Source organism: Camelina sativa, chromosome 7, assembly GCF_030686135.1.
Source record: "Camelina sativa cultivar CO46 ecotype springtype chromosome 7, ASM3068613v1".
NCBI classification, from domain to species: domain Eukaryota; kingdom Viridiplantae; phylum Streptophyta; class Magnoliopsida; order Brassicales; family Brassicaceae; genus Camelina; species Camelina sativa.
Genome location: NC_141886.1, coordinates 10254352 through 10274937, shown reverse-complemented (window position 1 = coordinate 10274937; position 20586 = coordinate 10254352). Strand labels below are relative to the sequence as shown.

General features: G+C 35.0%; 2 pseudogenes; both read right to left on the bottom strand.

The window, feature by feature from the left end:
• Positions 1-3006: 3006 nt before the first annotated feature.
• Positions 3007-8304, bottom strand: LOC147941141 (uncharacterized; annotated as a pseudogene).
• A 9200-nt stretch (positions 8305-17504) lies between these two features.
• LOC147941140 (uncharacterized) lies at positions 17505-19626 on the bottom strand (annotated as a pseudogene).
• Positions 19627-20586: the final 960 nt, after the last annotated feature.

Here is a 20586-nt window from a genome sequence, read left to right as displayed (position 1 = left end):
TAACATGGTATAGGGTTTGTCTCATCTGTCAATTAATGGTTTTGATTAATCAATATAGGATTTTAGTGAGCTTATCTATGACTGAATTCCGAGAGTTGTATTTTGAATTTGAAATCAACCATAACACTCATGAATTAAAATTGAATTTTCTTTGTTTCGGAGGCTTGTAGGTGAGGTTAACCAGCGTAAATTAAATCGGATAACCATCAAGAAACCTGCATTTGCTCGAAAGTAAAAGGTAAGTCACAAGGTTGGTTTCCTGATTTGAGTGGTGTTGTGGTTTGTGTAGTAGTGTAAGTATTTATTCACTGATTTTATTTGATTGAAGTGGCTTGTTAATTGTTGTTTGATTGTGTAATGAGTTTCTCTGAATTCTTTTGTGGTGTCGGATGTTTGATTAGGTTTATTTCTTGTAACTGAGTTGTTGTGAATTTAGTGTCTATTTGTTTTGGTTTGTATGTCTCACCATCTAACCTTTTATCATCTGGTCATCTGGTCAGGTTGAAGAAGTCATGGAACAACTATACGACTATGGTATAAACAGCCCATTAGACTATAGTTCTGATTCAGAAGAGGAGGCTGAGACCTGTTACTATCCTCCGCAACCATCAACTGCGATTGGATTCAGAAGTCTATGGAGCCGTGAAGCTCAACCACTACCTGATTATGAGACACAATTGAACCAGCTCAAGGACCAACTGATACAGCTCAAGGACCAACTGATCCATCTCAAGGACCATCAAAACCAGTCAGATCAGAGGTTGGTGAATCTGGAGAGGCTTCTTACTGAAGGACGAGAGAAGAAACCATTCTTTCAAATGGCCCCTCAATTGGTAGTTGTTGTTTGCTTCGGTATGATGGTTATGGTAGTGGTACTTTTCATGGTAGGTAAGTAAATTTGTTTAGGCTTCGGTATGATTGTAAGCTTTTTGGTATGTACCCGTGACTTGTATGATTGTAGGCAAAGACTAGTGAACCCGTGATCGGCTTGTTTGGATTTTTGTTTAGGCTTGATTGTAAGCTTTGTTTAGGCTTCTTTGGTATGTACCCGGGATGGTGAACCCGTGATCGGATTGATTGTAAGCTTTGTTGTAAGCTTTTTTGGATTTTAGTTTTAAAGTCAAATTTTAACAAAGTCACGAGAGTTTATGTATCACAAACATTGATGTTTCACAAGAGTTGATGATCACTCTATATATATGAGAAGAGCACAAGGTTTTATTTCAACAAAAACAAACATTTGCTTCTCTCAACAAACACAAACATTTTATTCTCTCAACAAACACAAACATTTTATTTTCTCAACAAACACAAACATTTCCTTCTCTCACCAAAAACAAACATTTCCTTCTCTCACCCAAAACAAACATTTCCTTCTCACCCAAAACAAATATTTCCTTCTCTTGTTCATCTTATGGCATCTTCTTCCAACAATTTTCACTACCATTATGATCCAAATAATGATAGTTTTAACCAATTTTTTCAAGAGCATCAATTTGAAGCTGCTGAAGAGGAAATTCCGGCGGAAAGGAATACACGTAAATATATCGATAGACAACGGGAAGATGGGCACGAACGTTTGTGGAACAATTATTTTAGTGATAATCCGACTTACCCGGAGAGGCAATTTCGCTGACGGTTTCGAATGAACAAGTCATTGTTCTTGCGTATTGTGAATCGTCTCAGTGAAGAAGTTACATATTTTAAACCAAAAAAGGATGCAACCTTCCGGAATGGTTTATCACTGCTACAACAATGTACGACAGCAATTCGACTATTAGCATATGGGACTGGGGCGGACTCGGTTGACGAATATTTACGTCTTGCTGAATCGACTTCTCGTAAATGTTTGGAACATTTTGTCGTCGGAATAGTTGACTTGTTTGGCACTGAATACCTACGCCGACCCTCACAAGCGGATCTTCAAAGGCTACTCTTTTACGGAGAGCAGCGGGGTTTTTCCGGGATGGTTGGAAGCATCGACTGTATGCATTGGAAGTGGAAAAATTGCCCAACCGTTTGGAAAGGAATTTATTCACGAGGCACCAGTAAACCAACAATTGTTTTGGAGGCGGTAGCTTCACAAGATCTCTGGATATGGCACGCATTTTTTGGAGCTCCAGGTACTTGTAACAATTTAAATGTTCTTGATCAATCACCAGTATTTAATAACATTATTTACGGTCGAGCTCCCGAAGTTACGTACTATGTCAACGGAAATGAGTATAATTTGGCTTACTATCTGATGGATGGTATTTACCCCGAATGGGCGACATTTGTTAAATCCATCCCACAACCACAACACCCGAAACATCGTTTGTTTGCAGAACGACAAGAAGATGCACAAAAAGATGTTGAGCGTGCATTTGGAGTCCTGCAATCTAGATTCGCCATGATTAAAAATCCATCTCTTTTATGGTCAAAGGGTAAAATTGCATATATTATGAGAGCATGTCTCATACTCCATAATATGATTGTCGAAGATGAACGAGATTCATACACACTCTATGACGAACAAGAATTCCAACAAGAAGATGGAACCGGAACTACTCCGGATCTTACGTTTTCAGTAAATATGCCTTCAAATCTTGAAGGTTTAGGTGATGGTCATACAATAATTCGTGATAGACAAGCACATCAGAAATTAAAGGAGGATTTGATTGAGAATATATGGAATAAATTTGGACATTAAACAATGTATTAATTAAATAAAATGTTTATGTGCTTTAATTAATTGTAATATGTTTAACAATATTATATTATTAAATCTTATGATCTTAAACATGTTCTCCCAATAACTAACTTCTTAACAAAAGATCTTAACTAATGATTTTACAATATTTTCACAATATTTTTACTCTAAGAACACCCAAAATAGTTCCCCCTATAATGATGCCCTTAGCATGGGAAGATATACAAAGTCGTTTCTCTGTCACTGATTCCTGTTTTTTTTTTTTTTTTTTTTTTTTTTTTTGTCGGCAACAAACTTTGTATTCAACATAACGATCAACATACAATGTTCCATGAGATTACAAAATCTGACTTCCTTATCCTAGCATATTTTGCTAGACCATCTGCTACCCCGTTTACAGATCGTGAAATTTTAACGAAACTTATAGTTTCATAGGAGGAAGCAATGTTGGCAATGTCCATCAATTGGGTTGCTATGAGAGACTGGTCACTGGGTTGGACTTTGTAACTGAATTTGGAGATGTAAGATAGTCTCTTATACAAGGTTTCAGCATCTCCACAAAACATGACATTGTTATAGCCCAGTCTATTGAGATGAAAAACTGCCCATTTTAATGCTTCAGCTTCTACTTCAAGGGGTGTGCTCATTGGGCTGATTGACGCCATACCTCGCAATACTAACTGTGTACGGTTATTGTATAAGACCCAAGCAATTCCTGCAGTATCATTTGGCGAGTTCCATGAGCCATCAACAAATCAACAGTATTCTTTGGCACCCTGTATGATAGAAATTGCAGATGTAGGCTGTGCCAATAACTGATGCTTCTCTAACCCCCAAGTTTGTTGTGCTTGCGTATCTTCTTTGCCAGCTTCCATGCTTTCTTTCCATTTCTGTAAGTCAAGGAGAGCTTTGTTTATAGTATCAGGGATAGACCATTTCTTATTATTAAATATCAAGTCATTCCTCATCTTCCAAATTCTCCAACCAATAAAAGGGAATAAACTTACATCCTTTTTTTGGTTTTTACGGATATTCAGCAATTCATCTATGTTCTGATTGAGAGAATGCGAGGAAAAAATTGACCCTGTTCCCTGATTATGTGGTGTAAGGTTCCAAATCTCCTTGCTTAGCCTGCAGTGGAAAAGAAGGTGATTGAGGTTTTCTGGGGCTTCACCACACCTCTGGCAAGTATCATCAATCAGCAATTTTCTCTTCTTTAAATTTTCTGCAGTTGGCAGTGCATTGTGAAGACAGCGCCACCAGAAATGTTTAAGTTTCTAAGGTATATCACATTTCCAGACCTTTGTAAAAGATGTAGCCTCAGCGGTATTGTGCGAAGTATTATGATTTGTGAATGTATTATGAGAAAGCTTACGCTGAATGTGATAACCTGATTTGACTGAGTAGTGCCCACTCTTTGTTTGGATCCAAGCTATTGTATCATCTGCTCCTGTTATAGAAGGTCGTAAGCTTCTAATATAGGGAATGTCGCTTGGATGGATGATGTTTTGAATCAAATCTTCATTCCAACTTCCTTGGAAAAGCAAGTCACTGACTTTCAAATTAGGATATGTAAAAGCACCAGGTCCTCTTGCTGGTCTTGGGGGGCTAGAGGGAAGCCACGGATCCTGCCAAGCATGAATTTGTTTTCCATTTCCAACTATATATTTAAAAACTTGGGAAATTAGATGTATACCCTGAGAAATACTTTTCCAAGCATAGCTGGAATTCTTTTTGCACTTTGATGTTAGCAGGGTCTGCTTTGGATAGTATTTTGCTTTGAACACTCTTGCCATGAGAGAGGTTTGTTGCTGGAGGATCCGCCAGCTTTGCTTAGCAAGCAGTGCTAAACTGATATCTTTGAGATCTCTGATTGCCAATCCTCCAATATCTTTTGGGTCAGTGATTTTATTCCATGCCATCCAAGGGATTTTGTGCCTGTCCTTAGTGTTGGACCACCAGAAGTGTCTCATTGCTTTTGTGATCTGGCTTGTTATTCTGGTGGGGAGGAGGAAACATGACATACTGTATGTTGGAATTGTTGTGATTACTGACTTCAGGAGAATCTCCTTGCCTGCAGGAGATAGTAGTTTAGTGTACCAACTGTCTATTTTTTGATCAACTCTTTGAGCTAAATACGAGAAAGCATTTGCCTTATTTCTGCCAATAAACTCAGGTAAACCCAAATAGCGGCCAAAGCCTTCCGTTTTATATATTTTCAGAATAGTACTAAGTTCCTTCCGTGTTTCCGAGTCAATGCCTTTACCAAAAGTGATAGCCAATTTGTAAAAGTTTACACTCTGACCTGAAGCTTTCTCATATTGTTGCAGTACATGTAGGAGAGTTGTGCATTCATCCACCGAGGCTCTGCAGAACATAAGGGAATCATCTGCAAAAAGCAAATGAGATATTGCAGGACCGTTTCTGCTTGCCTTAAAACCATGAAGCCTTTGCTTTTGGATATTTTCTTAAATTAGAGCAGACAAAGATTCTGTGCATAATAGATAAATATAAGGTGAAATAGGGTCACCTTGACGTATGCCAGGTTGAGGCATGATCTGTCCAACTGGCTGTCCATTGATGAGCCCCGAGTATGAGATAGTTGTGATGCACTTCATGATCCAATTACACCAGACTTCAGAGAATCCCATCCGCTTCATAACTACCTCAATAAACGGCCATTCGACCTTATCAAAAGCCTTACTAATTTTCCTGTTTATATATTATAGCTTACAGAGAAGAAGAGAACACCAATGTGTTGTGCATAAAAAAACATTGAAGAGACTCTTACGAATTATGAGTGTAGTGTAATTCCATCAAGTGGTTCTGCTTAATTACGGGCATGTTTAGGAACAAGGCGTTCCAGGGTTTCAGGAGGGATGCCAGAGAGTTCTGTAGGACACAAAGTGTAACTCAATTTATGGAACACTTTACATCATAAGATCTGATCAAGAAGGACACAGATCGAATTATATTTGAATTATAGCAGTTTAAACGTGAAAAGTGGAGGAAGTGGCCGGCCATTTGGCAGTCGAGTGTTTGGGTCTCTCTTAGCTCATCAAAGAACGGATAGATACATCCAAGCTTCCACCTAACAGAACACCATAAGGCATCTTTGTAAATGGGTTTAGAACTTCCGATCGATGTATATGCAGCATAGCCTAGCTCGCTTGCTTAAGCCCCTGCAGCCTGCAGGCATCCAACCTCAATTTTTTTCAACCAAAGAATAGTGTCTTATATTTATGTATGCATAGAGAGAATTAAGAAAGAAAATAAAGATTAAATCCAGAGAATAATTAATCACCTAATAAGTATAGAGTTTGACATAGCTGATGATGACATTTACAGTTCTGGAAGATATAAATAAAACATAATATTATTTTGGTTCAATAGGTACATTTATATAAGTCTTACGAATATAAAAAATAAAAAATTATTACCAAACATAAAGAGAAGTATTTTTTATTATTATTTTTTTTTGACAAAAAAAAGATTGTGACAAAAAAAAAAGACAAAAAAATGGGACTCTTCACTAGATGAAAAAACAAAAATTCTATAATACAAAGTATAAAAAGATTGTGAAACAAGATATACAGAGCTTCTAAAAGGAAAAAGTTACTGCAAAATGGGACTCTTCACTAGAATCACACAAGGTTACGACCTTTACACACAAATTTCATAGTTGAATGTATTCCAGTGATTTCCATGTTCAAAAGGTCTGAAGGTTGCCCCCTCGAGGCCTCGACTAAAAAAACATCAATCAAGGTGTTATTTAAGTTGCCACAGAGCATGTACCAGTTCGTGTAACCATATTAGATATACATTACGGTATTTGTCAGTTTCAAGATGAATCTTTAAAAAATACAGTAAAACCATATTATAGGAATTCCTCCATTCGTTGCAGTTGTGGCAGTGTGGATTTTTTTTGATGGTCGAGGAGATCTGTTGCTAAGTTTACTTTTGGTAGAAGATACCAGAGGTTCTTGGTGGTGTCTTCTCGCAACTCTTTCATCCAAATAGGCGGCTTGCGGTGGAAGTCGATGGAAGGAATGGTTGGTTTTGCTGCTTTGTTTAGCGGGTTAGTTGGAGGTAGATGCAGGTTATGGTCTCTAGAGTTTGGCTTAAGTAACTAGATTCTATGAGCGCCGCAATTTGTTTCCTCCGCTGTCAGATCTGGAAGTGGGGGTTAGCTCTGAGTGTGGTTTGCTTGGTAGGCATGGGACCGCCACCTTAGAGTCTTTTGTCGGTGGTTTGGACAAACAGAGAGTTCAAATTTCCGATAATTTTTCAATGAATTTTTGTTTTTTGAAGACTAGTTTTTCTTCGGAAATCCAATAGAAAAAAGTCTCTTCCTAAGAATACCACCAATTTGCTTCCTTAGAAATAGATTATTTTCTTGTAGTAATTTCAATTTTAATAAAGCTATACTATATAAATATTGAAGCTATATGTTTCTAAGACCGTTCATGTATGATTTTAAACAAACAATCATAGTTAGCCATCTCATTAGTTAACATTTTTAAAATCTAAAAGTATTTTATATATTAAGAATTTTTTAAAAAGGAAAAAATACAATATATAAAAATAAAAGAAATATATATGAATATATGAAAATATTTCTAAATCTTTTCTTTTGTTTCCCAAATAATAAATGATAGAAAAACTAATCAAAATATAAAATATTTATTTTTTTATTTAATTTATAAACGAAAATATTTAAAATTTTATTTTATATTTCAGATACTTGATAAAAAAACCGAAAAAAATATATACGTCTACTATTTTTTTTTTGAATGAATGTAAAATTTTATTCATAAAAAATAAAAAATTTCTTTACATCAAGTGTAACGTTTCCGAATTTTAAAGCTTTAATACATGGAAAATAAACTTAAGTTCTCGTAGAAAATCAGCTTATAAGGATATATGTGTAGTTATGGTGGCCTGAATTTAAAAGGAGGAGGAGCTTGTTTCGAATTGTCCTGTCTAGCCGTTTACCAAGGCACTGAGCTAAAAGGGATTTTTCGTCGTGCCTGCGGTTGTTACGCTCCTGCCAGATTGAGTGTACCATTGCCTGGAAGGAGTATCGCAAAAACAGCAGAGAAGTTTTATCTAGGGTAGTGTCAGAGATGAGTGTCGAGAGTGTATCCCATTCCGCTGTCGAGTGAGTGCCAAGAAATCCAGTAGTTAGCTTACTCCAGACCTGGAGTGAATATGAACACTGGAAGAAGATGTGGTTTCTTGTTTCCAGCGGTTCAGTACAGAAGGAGTAGGAGGAATCAACATTTCTGTTCCACCGTAGCATACGATCACCTGTAGAGAGTCTATTAAGCATTCCCAACCATGTTATGAAGGCAAATTTTGGCGTAGCCTGTGAGAACCATACGCCCTTTTCCCAAGGACAAAATGGTTTCGCCATACGCAGTTGAGTCCAAGTATCACGAGTCGAGAACTTTGGTTTGAACCCTGTTTTCCATTTCCGGAGGTGTACGTCTGAAATGTGCGGCTTCTGTTTTGATTTTACGGTAGCGATTGCTGTTTCCACCTGGTTTAGGACGTCCACTCTGCGCCTTCTGGCTATGTGGGTGAGCATTACTGATTCTACTGTCGCACATCTACTAATTTCACAACTAAGTTGGCAATGAAAGTAGGGGCAACTGATTTCTCTGGTTGAAAGTTAACATAAAAGATCAAAATTGCCTTTATTGAATACTCTATTAATTATGATTTTTGATTTTCTGTGGAACAATACTTGGGTTCACTCCTAGGATGAACTTCTTCATTCACCCCCTTCTAAAATAAGGAAATAAAATTTGTATACATTATTATAAAATTAAATACTTAAACCGTTATTTTATAAACCCAAACCGACACATAATTTCGTTATAATTGTAAAATCTAAATCCTAACCATCTCATTTGTAAACCCAAACTAATATATAATTTCGTTCTAATTGTAAAATCTAAATCCTAACCACCCCATTTGTAAACCTAAACCGACCTATAATTTTTTTTTAATTGTATAATCTAAACCCTAACCATCTCATTTGTAAACTCAAACCGAAATATAATTTTGTTCTAATTGTAAAATCTAAACTCTAACCATCTCATTTGTAAACCCAAACCGAAATATAATTTTGTTCTAATTGTAAAATCTAAACCCTAGACACCTCATTTGTAAACCCAAAGCGACATATAATTTCGTTTTAATTGTAAAATCTAAACCCTAACCATCTCATTTGTAAACCCAAACCGATATATAATTTTGTTCTAATTGTAAAATCAAAACTCTAACCACCTTATTTGTAAACTCAAACCGACATATAATTTTGTTTTAATTATAAAATCTAAACCCTATAATTCTCATTTATAAACTCAAACCGATATATAACCTCGTTTAATTGTAAAATTTAAACCAAACCAATATTTAACTTTCTTTAAATAAAAGTATACATAATTTGTTTGTTTAATTTGTTTTGCTTTTTAACTTAATTTTGATTTATTTTTTAAATAAAATATTAGATAGAACATTCTGATTGGTAAATAAAATATTAAATAAAACATTCTGATTAGTTGAGAAGGGAGGGGATGAATATAAATATTTTTCTTTTATTTGGGGGCCAATACAATAATGCTAGGGTCTTCCTAAATGGAAATTTGTACTGGACAGCTTATACCTATCCCGAAACTGGTCAGTATTACGTCCAAATGCTCGATTTTTTGAAAGAGATAAAAAAGACCTTTTGTGTTCTACCGTGTAAGGGGAGAAAAAGTACTACTCATATTCGTATCCTCTCGATTTACAAGGGAGATCGGTTTTCAGTGTTAGAACAATCCAAAAAAACAGGAAAGATTGAGATTTGGGTGATAAAAAGATAAAATCCGTAATGGGGATGATGGAGCCAATGTGGTGTGGATTAACTTAATGACTGTCTCAATACGTAACTTCCCCATGTTACTTAGTAACAATTCTACAAGTTTCTTCGTCGATAATAATATATATGGAAAGAGCTTTGTTATGTGTTTTCTTGGCAAGAAATGTCAGAGAACAACTATCACGAACCAAAAGTAAAACTCTCAACCTTCTTTATTAAGATTCAAAAGTCAAGAACAAGAAAAACAAAACCCAAAGAGAACAATTCTCTCCCTCGGAATAATCCGATAAAACCTCCAAAGCTCTCAATTGCTTGGATGCCACTCTCATACGAGACTGCATCCATATTTATAATAAAACCTAAACTAGCAATAAGTAAAAAGTAAATTATAGGTAACTTCCTAAATCACTAAAATAGAAACATAGATCGATTTCCAATTCACAGGTTGGCTTGTTCTTGATTATTCCTATTCTTCTTACGGGAATAAACAATCCATGGTTTAGGACTTCTAGAAGCATTTGTAACATTGCCACCCGCCAGTGAAACAGCCTTGTCCACAAGGCTGGAGTCAGAGAACTGTCCTAAAAAGTCCGATAGGTCTAGCCAAGTCGCCTCTTCCTTGGCCCTTCCTTCCCATTCAACCAGAATCTGCGGTTCTTCTGGACTATTTCCTGGGCGAGTGTCAAGTATATCCAGGGGAACATAACCATCATCAGCCACTACCAAATCTTCAGGAATTTCCAGACTAGTTTCATGTTTCCCATCCACCTGTTTTAGTTGAGAAATGTGGAACACGGGATGAATCTTAGCTGTGGCTGGTAATGCCAATTTGTAACTTACAGCGCTTAATTTCTTAATAATTCGAAATGGTTCAAAGTAACGAGGAGCCAATTTTTGGTTCAAGCGTTTTTGAACAGAGACTTGACTAGAAAACATTAATCAAGATGTTATTTAAGTTGCGAGTGAGCATGTACTAGTTCGTGTAACCATATTAGATATACGTTATGGTATGTGTCAATGTCAAGATGAATATTTTAAAAATACAGTAATTAGAAACCATCTTATTATATAAAGTTTGATGTCAAAATTACTAATTAATAAGATCGTGACATGTTTCAACTGTATCATTCAGATGTTGACACATGTCAATTTTAAATTTATTAAAATTGTAAAAAATAAAAATGTAAAAATTCAAAACCTACCATAGAAAGGTTTTATATAAAAGTAAAATAGAGAAAAGGAAACCTAATTTTATTTAAAATATTTAAACAGTTTTAAAATTTAGAAAAAATCATTATAAGGAAATTATATATATATCATAAAATTTGAAATTATAATATTGTTTACTTATTTTAATTTTAAGTTGCTAATTTTACAAGAAAAAATATTACTTTTTATATAAGAAAAAAGTTGATTGTGAAAATATACAATTAATTACTGTTTCTAAAAAAATGTAAATACTCACCTTTACACAAAGAAAAATATTGTTGAAAAAAAACATAAAAAAATAAAAGATTGTCTCATATTTTTTTCACCAATCAAATAATTTATTCAAAAAGATTGCTATTGTAATATATAAGATAAGAGTATGTAACATTAACATATGCGTTTTTGTAACTACACAAATGTTAAAGTAAAGAGACATATAATATATTCTTTAATGTGTTCATAAAAACAATTTGATGGTAGTAATAAATATTAAAGAATATATTTTAATAGTAAAATATGTTTGTGTGTGCAAATACACTTTTAGTGGTGATGTAGATAGTAGATTTGTAAATGGATATACATTAGTATATTATAGCAAAAAAAAAACACACAACTATTTTCTATAATTAAAGGTTTATCTCTTTACTTTTATATATTGTTTTTACTTACGAAAAGAACTACATATATATTCTTTGTTAAATTTAATTTTATTTTAATAACTTTGAACTCATCTATATATATTTTCTTTAACTAAAAGTGTATCTATTTACTGTTTTTTTTCAATCAAACAATTAAAAGGAAATTTCTCGGTTACCTGTCCAAACCGGAGGGAAATGATTTACTAAAGAAACTTTAGAGATAAAAGAACCCGAAGCACGAGCAAGAAAATCCGCCTTCGTATTTGATGCACGCGGGATCTAAGAGATGGAGAATATTGGGAAAGACTCTAGCTAGTTAAACTCATCAAGCAAGTTGGAGAAGGACAGCCAATATTCAGTAGACTGCACCATAGTGAGTAACTCAGCAAAATCAGTCTCAAAACGTTGACAAGCGATCCCTTCAACACGTATCCGCTCAATGGCCCACAACAACGTTTTTAACTCCGAATGCTGGGGGAGGGGCTATGTTTTAGACATTTGGCCCCCAACAATAAGGTTCGCTCCTCACTAACACAACATCACCAGCCCAATCATGAATGCACATTGTTTGCTTTACAAGAACCATCAATCTGACAATGAGGTGAAGAAACCTGGACATCTGAACGAAGATGGAGCTGACATGACTGCCGTAAAAGAGAACGCCTATTCCCAGGCTAAATTATCGCCCAAAGTCTGAGTTATTATATCATTCGTCTCTATCTCTTAACCTTGATTTTTTTTATGGCCTTCCAGATTGTTCATAAAATCCATGGTAATTGAAAAAGTTGATCACGATCACCCTGTTGAGAGGCGTCCCTCCAGAAAACAAAATCCAACTTCGAATACACCGACTCATATGGTAAACCCTCTGACAAGACCGGAGTCAGAGATAAATCTCAAACTTCACACAAACGAGGACATTCAAAAGAAAAACGTGATTAATAGTTTCAACCGTAGAGTCGCATCTTTTACATCAAATATCACATTGGACACCTCAGTGTATCTATTTACTTACTAAAACAATTTTTGATAAATTTAATTTTATTTTAAAAATTATAAACCCGCACATCAGGCGGGTCCTAATCTAGTATTATAGGAAGCAACATAATTTAATTTTGTATTTACATTTTTTAGTCTTACACCACCTCCATCGCATATACTTTGAAAGATAGAGAAAGTGGCAGACCATTTGGCATTCGAGTGTTTGGGTCTCTTACAGTATGACCAACGGTGGAAAGGCTGAGAGTAGGCATGACCACGGTTCTAGTTATCACTGTTATGATTAATTAAACACCGGTTATGATTAGAAATTTTATGTAACTTTAACCATAATCGTTTAATAAACAGTTAAACGGTTACGGTTAAATACGGTTCTGGTTGAAGTGGTTACAATTATATACGGTTACGATTATTTGATAATATGATATAGTTGATATTATTTGATGATATAATATAATTGATATTATTTATTTATAATTAATATGTTCTATTAATGTACTCATATTTCTTTATATCATATAATTCATATTAAATAAATAACTACTAGGTACCAACCCGCACTATGTGCGGGATAAATAGATTTAAATAATATTTGAGATTTAAGATTTGTTTGTATAAAACAAAATATGTAAGTAAAGTTTTTATCACTTATTCAAATTTGCGTTTATTTTTTGTAAAATACATTTCTCCCGTGAAATATTTGAACTTGGAAAAGAATTTTAAGGTGGTGTAGAAAGTTTTGATGTCTTTTTGTTTTTCTAAAAATCAAATTCAGATATTTTATGTTTCACATTATTATCAATATCACTATAACATTAAATAGATAAAGCAATATTTTTAAACTGATGGATTTAATTTAAACTAATTCTAAGTTTAAAAATGCTATGAGAAAAATGATAAAAGTGATAAATAAATGAATAATTTTTTCTTGTTTGTAAAATGTAATTTACTTTTAATAAGTAAATAGGTTATAAAAATGATAATTAAATACATTTTTAGATTTAATAGTTGATTAAATCTTTCATTTTTAAAAATTAATAAAAAAACATTGGCTCATAATATTGGAGTGGCATATTTATGTAAATAACAGTGAGAAGTAAGGGTATTTATTAGAAAGGTACAAGAGCTATATAAGTGCGACCCTCAACTTTTTTGTGAGAGTGTTTCTCTATTACTATATGGGGGAATTAGTATATTTTATTATGTTTTTGAAACAGTTAAGGTTAACAAATTACGGTTTAACTATGCGGTTAACCAACGGTTGTGATATGGTTACGGTTGATTAACGGTTATGGTTAATATAATTTAACCATATATTTATGGTTAACGGTTACGGTTTTAAACTATTTTCTACGGTTACGGTCTGATTACGGTTCAGATACAGTCTCGTTACGGTCAAAAATATGGTTGCGCTTTAATTTTGGTCCAAAATCATGTTTTAATTAAATAATTTTTTTAATAAATAAACCAATAGAAAACTGACACATATGTGAGAAACTGTCTCTCAAGTTCCTTACGGGAGAAATGTTCCTTTTCTCTCTTATGCTTTTTTCCTATTTATTATTATTTTAGTAAAGAATATCTGCTTTAGCAAGGCATCACATATACTTTGAATATCTTCAGAGCATGTCCACTAAGGGATTCTTTTAAGGTTGCTCATGTTTTTAAGGCCCAAAAAAAAATAAAAATTCCAAAAGTTGGTCCATTAAACTGAGAAGCGTTTCTGAAATAGACATCTTGAGACTTGAGCAACACATAAGCAAGTCTACCTGGCATTTTTTGGCGATCCTCTCACTTTTCTTTCTCCATCCAAAACCTACGAAGGAGAGAAAATCTAAACAACGGTGAACGGGCGAAGGGATGGATCACTAGTAAGAAAAACCTATAGCTACGTTTTTATCACCAAAAATTGTGACTAAATATTTCGTTGTCACGAATTAGCCACTAAAAATATTCGTAACACATTGGTGACTATTTAGCCACGAAATAATCGCGAATATAGCATGTGACAACTTTTGTCACCAACTAGCCACAAAAACGTTCGTAGGAAGAAAGTATTGCTCTAGACACAACAAGATTCGTGGCTAAATCGTGACTCAAACTAACCACTAAAGATTTCCGTGGGAAGTTTGTGGCTATTCCACTGAATTAGGTAGATGACTATATAGCCACGAAAACTAACGTAGCTAAATTGTGACTAACTGACTGCCACAAAATATTTTCGTGGCATATTTGTGGCTACTATACTAAATTATCCGGCTATATAGCCATGTAACTATTAATAGCTAAATTGTGACTTGATTTGAGTGGGATAATAATAAAGTGAATTTTTTTGGTGAAATATAAACATAGTTGTACTTAGTTGTATAATTGTACATTCATTTTTATAGTTGTATTTTGGTAACTTTTGCGTCTTTGTAATGGTACCTTAATTTAAATTATTATAGTGTAGTTGGACAAATGATGTTACATTATTATTTAGGAGTTTCTCAAGACATAATTTAGAACCCGTCATAATTCTCACATCTTTTGCATCAAAAGAGATGATCACTTACAAAGTGTTCCTTACCATAAGAAGTATATATTGGAAAAATGATAAATTCAAGTTTTATTTATTTAAAATTATTTCTTATACTTCAAGTTGTTTTTGGAATCCTCATAAAGCTGAATTTACCATCCTCATATTTTTGAGCAAAAATACAAATACATATACGTTTTAGACCTAGGTAAACCTGCTTGCACAAATACACAAATACATACAAACCAGTAGAAGGCGTCACTTTTTCTGGTCGCTTTAGGAACCGACTTAAATTTTTTAAACAAGCGGATCACAATCAAGCTTTCCTTTTTAACTACAAGGGTCTTGGTTTCTCAAATTGTACCTAGTGAAACCTGTTTATATAGCTTTTGCTTGTTATTTGCGTGTTCTCTGTTGCTATATGATGTTCAATCTTTACTTCTGTATTTACTTTAATCGTAAAATTTGTCTATAAGCATGTAACAGTTTATAACCTCTTAATCATTTCACTGTCTTAAGAACATGTTTATGATGGTTAGGATTTGTAGTTATGAATTATTAACTTGGCTTTGTTATGTTTTAAATTTTACTCAAATTTGTGGATTTGTTTACTTGCCTTGGTATTAACAGTACCTAAATTTGTTTGAGCTTCTAATTGCAAGAGCTGCAACGTAGATGGATGCTGACTCAGAGGCTGATTGGGACACTCTAATATAGTATTGCACAGCAGAACCATCAAAGAAGAAGAGCAAGAATGCTGCTGGAAGCCGCTTATCTATTCCTGATGGCAAAGGGATTCACAAGCATTATGCAGGTCCTCAAAGTTTTTTTTTGTAGATTGAGCATGAGAAGGTAAGTGTTCCCTTATGTTATTATTTACTTTTATATTTGTCCTAATATTTCCGCTTTGTTTTTTGTAGATGATTAAATATGGTTTGGATGAACCACCAGCCTTCACTGATCTTGTGCGGAAGCCACACACACGCAAAAATGGAACTTTCATTGATCCTCTTGCTGAGTGTCTTGTAATCAAAGTAGAGGAAGCTGCTGCACAGATTATATCAGAAAATGGTTCTCCCCTCAGCCAAACGGCCAAATCTGGTGTTATTCCTTTCTCTTATTATGTTGAACAAAGAATATCTCAAGGTACTCTCTAAAAACACTTTTTATCTTTCTTTATGCCTCATGCTCTATGGTCTGTACATATTGGTGGAATGTCTTGCTCTCCTTTTCTTTTGTTTGATTGGTTAAGCTTGTATGATTTGTTAAGTTTGTCTGGTTGCATTATATGTTTGCTTTTGAATATTGTTTGATATTCATTTTGTTTCTCTCACATGGGAACTGTTATGGATGAGCTGGTTGCATTACACGACAAGCACTTAATCTGATCATGCAGTCCTTTGGAATTATACAACCCTCTGCTGCTGCTCCTGCTCTTGATTTTTGAAACAACTTCTATAACTGATGCTCATGCTCCACCATCTAAAACTGCTGCTTCTGCTCCAGATTCTACAACAGCTGCTCCTGCTCCAGCTTCTACAACTGCTACTCCCACTGCAGCTTCAAACCAAGGCAACTTGCCTGATGTGCAATCTTAGGTCTTTATATCAAACTTCAAATGATTAGAGTTTTATTTAGTAAGTCTTTTGGTAAAATGTAAGATAAGACTACTTACAGTAATGTAAAATATTACTGTTTGGATTTCTTGTTTTGTGAATTTCGCTTTTCTTTACAGGTTTTTGTTTTTAGGAATTATTTTTTTTTTTTGGCAAATATATAATTAGCCACGAAACTAGAAGATTATTTTTGTAGCTTTTAAAGCTATTATCTTTGTCACGAATGCTCATAAAATTAGTGGCTATATTGTCATAATTATGCCACTAACAAATATCGTGGCTTACATAGTGCAGTTACTAAATTGCTACTTTGTAATTCGTGGCTGTATTATCACGAACTATTTGGTGACAAAATGTGGCTACTTAGCCACACAAACAATGTGACAACTTCATGGCTATTTTAGTCACTAATGGATTGTGGCCATTTCGTAGCTAATGTTAGCCATGAATTGTGAGTGACAATTTCGTGACTCTACAAACCATGTCAAAGTTAAGACTCTGGTTTTGTAGTTGCTAAGGAGTTCGTTTTTAGTAACTATTGTGCCACTAAGATTGAAGCTTTTGTAATTTGGATTAGTCGCGAAGTGGCTACATTTTTTGAATTGGTTTAGTAACAAAATCGTCACATTTTTAAAATTGGTTTGGTCACAAATCAGTAACGTTTTAGCAATCCTAAATCTGATTAATTTGGGAATGTCAAATGCTAATAATCAAAAGGAAAGATGATTTAAAGTACCACACAAGTAAACTTATCATCCTAAACATCCAAGAAGCAGTATTCAAAAGCAAGTTCATAATTAAAGAAAAGGAAATTAAAAGTTCAGTTGGAAGAAGTATTAGAGGTAGGGGAATTGGCAGCTGGTCTAGTGCCTCTATCGTTGGATTGTGCAGCTGGACTGGAGGCTGGTGTGGTGCCTCCATCGGTGGTGGGTTGTGCGGTGGTTGCAGGTGCGGTAGCTGGTTAAGTGGCTGAAGGAAGAGAACCCATAAAAGTTGCGAATTCAGGATTTTTTTCTTTCATGAAGATGAGAAGCTTCTTGATCTCATCTTGAGACTCTCGGTGTTCCTGATCATGTAGTGCATTCTCAAACTCAACTTCAGAAATCTTGCGCCGAAGTTGATCTTGAAGCTCCGCAAGAGTTGCTGTAGAAGAGCTGGCATAACTCTCTTTCCTTTTTCCTTTCTTTAGTGTCTCAACAAGTGATCCAAGGCCAAATGGGTTGCCTTTGGTATCTGTTTGAGTACACTAAACCAAAATATAAACATTCACTAGTCAGCACAAACCAGAAAACGAAATGCAGAATCAACATCAAATATTCTAGGTTCCTAAGCATAGCTCATTAAACAATTTTAAAGAAAACCAAGAGACTGTTAAGCGCAAAATCAACATCAATCATCATTAACATTAAGAAACCCAAATTGACAAAGTAAAATCACACACAAAAGACATAAATAATTACTTGAAGGAAGATCTCATTTCTTTCATCAAGAGAAAGAGTCTGATGTGTTGAACTCTTTGAACCATCTGGACCATCATCGTCCGTTTCAGATTGTCTCTCTTCTATGGTCTTCTCATAAGCATCAACAACTTGTTTGGTTTTTTGATCCACAAATGTACCATCAGAAACACTTCAACCAGTGATACAGGATGCCCCAGCTCTTCCTCCTACAATGATAGTGAAACACATTACATCATGGTAAAATTAGAAAAACTTTGAGATGAAGTGGATGGAAAGAGAAGTAGTACCATTTCTTGATGAATTTGTACATATGATTTCTGACCAGCTAAGTGTTTGTGCACTCCAAGACCTCCACGAGTAGAGTTTCTGCACTGCGAAGCATTCTCACTCCTCTCAATGGCATTAGGGGTGTTCCAATATTCGCACATAATCGGCCATATTTTATCACCAATCCATGGTGGTTGTACACCACCCCTCTTAGCTTGACTGACAATGTCTTTCATCCTTTTCTTGGCTATTGTCAAGAAACCTTCTTTAACGAGCTCAGTAATCCCAACATCCCAATTATACTTCCGCTACAATCCCACAAAACATTTTAGTTAGCAACAATACAAATTCATATATATAGAGTACAAAACTATTATTTGACTTATCGCAAATGTCCTGAAATATCGCTCTTGAATGTGTTGTGGAGTAACCTTCCAGCTGTAGTAAGGCCCATCAAACTTCCTCCTAAAGACTCCACCAATGACTCAAGACAGCTTTCCTTTGTGCCGGTTAAATCTGTTACATTAACTAAGTAATTCTACTTGGAAATATGAACCTATAACCTATTGAAACTATTGAATATCAACAAAAACCGATTACTGAACATGATCAAACTATTGAACATCAAACAACAATCAATTAGTGAACCTATTACCGCAAACTAGTGAAAACATTCATGCATTGACCTACACTTATAGACACTTATCACATTCATGTATACTTTAAACTAAACTTACAAAAGGAGAGAGTTTTATACCAAAGAGTTTCGACTCCAGGGATCGGATGCTCAAACATGAGTGGAAGATGTTCTCGTCCTGGAAGAGCTAGCAAACCATCCAACAGATCTTGGTAGTGATCGACATTTGGATTAGGGTTTTGTTGCTCTTCGTCCTCTTCTTCTTCGCCATTATCTTCCTCCGGAAAATGCTTCGGTTGAGGTTGAGGTTGAGGAAGAGGAATAGGAACATGCAGTTTTTGAGGAATTAGAGGCGGTGTAAGTATCCTCCGCGGTGGAGGTGTACTCAACTATGGATTTGTCCTCGACGGTGGATCTGAAGTTGGCGATGGACTCCTTATCGGCGGTGGAAACTGTGAAGGACAGCTTTGATGTGAATGATTTGCAGACTGTGTCGCCGAGTGTGTCCGTTCAGAAGGGTTCGATGAATGAGACGAGGATCTGTGACCATTGAAGATTCAGACACTGGTGGCTGTTCTGGCACCGGGACCGCTGGAAGAACCATTACCCAAGCCACCACGACCGCTGGAAGATCCCTTACCCAAGCCACCGCGACCGCTGGAAGTACCCTTACCAAAGCCACCGCGACCGCTGGAAGTACCCTTACCCTTAGGAGGCATTAGATCGATAATGCAGAAAACAATTGAGAGAGAAGGAGAAAAAGATTTAGAGAAAGGATATGACTGAGAGAAATCCTCTGAGGATTGAGAGATTGAGAGAGAAGGAGAAATCGATTGAGATATTGAGAGAGAAGGAGAAATCGATTGAGAGATTGAGAGATTGAGAGAGAAGCATATAGGTTTGTCTGAGAGTAGAGAGGTTTTTGCGAAAACCTTAGATCGAACAAGAAATGAAAAGAAGAAGTGTAAAAACATTTTAAGTGTTTAACTAGTTATTAACGATACTAGGTCGCTATTCAGTCGCAAAAGACTCGCAGACCAAATTTATTTGGGGGAAAAATTACGCCAAAATTATTAGACTAGTTTCACTAAATTAGTGGTGGGAACATAAACCGCCAAAACACCGTAACAAAACAGTCGCACGAAGAATAGCAAAGTAGTCCCAAACTGTTACTCTTTTGTGACGGTATGGTATTAGTCGCAACCCAAAAGTTTGATTTTCACACAATATGAGCTGATTTGGGACATAAATCACTCATAGTAGGAGTAAATAGTATATACAATAGGAAGAGTTAGTAAAGATCTCCATTTAAAACACAAGATTTACATTTTTCTTAAGTCCTACACATTCTTCCGCATGGGTAACATGTATTAGTTAAGATAGGTTTGGTACATATGCATGTTTGTATTTTAAACATTGAAATTTAAGACCTTTAAAAAGTTTTAGTGACTAAATTCAGTCAAATACAAGTATAAATGTATAACTAAGGATGAAAATACATCTAAAATATGAAATTTGAAATACAAAAATATCGAGAGTAGCAATAAGGTCGCAGAGTAGTCGGTAATTCAGGTGTTACTCGCTTTATAGTCGCAAACATGGTTGCAAAATAGTGGCTAAAACGTAGAAAATAAGTAACAGAATTTCAAGACACTTCCCCAGTAAAAGAATAATAGAAA